Source organism: Cucurbita moschata, unplaced genomic scaffold (genome assembly GCF_002738365.1).
Source record: "Cucurbita moschata cultivar Rifu unplaced genomic scaffold, Cmos_1.0 Cmo_Scf00026, whole genome shotgun sequence".
NCBI classification, from domain to species: Eukaryota; Viridiplantae; Streptophyta; class Magnoliopsida; order Cucurbitales; family Cucurbitaceae; genus Cucurbita; species Cucurbita moschata.
The window spans coordinates 279,007-279,404 of NW_019268542.1; positions in this window are offsets into that span (position 1 = coordinate 279,007).

The following is a 398-nucleotide window of genomic DNA, read 5'->3' on the forward strand; positions in this document are numbered from 1 at the left end:
TTCTTTCTTTCTTTCCCGGGTCGTTACAGATGAGGGTGTTCATGAGGTGCATGACACTATGGGGTTCCGCTGACCTCCGGACGTCGCTACAGATTAGCTTGACCAGAGGGTCGAGGGGGTGTGCAAGTGCCCTGGGGATTCACACTCGCACGTGTGAGTCGTGTGTAGGGAAGTACTACATATCCAATTTGTCCGAGACTGGAGGCCACCCCTAAGATGATTAGAGATAGGTCCCTAAATCATAATTGCATGTGTTTGCATTTGCATGGCCCCCTATAGTGGGGCCACTTACTGAGTATTCTTTGAAATACTCAGGCCGTGTGCCACATCATTTTTCAGGTAAAGGCAAGGCGCACTTGTACGGAGGACGGTGACATCGCGAGCAGAGACTGTGACAC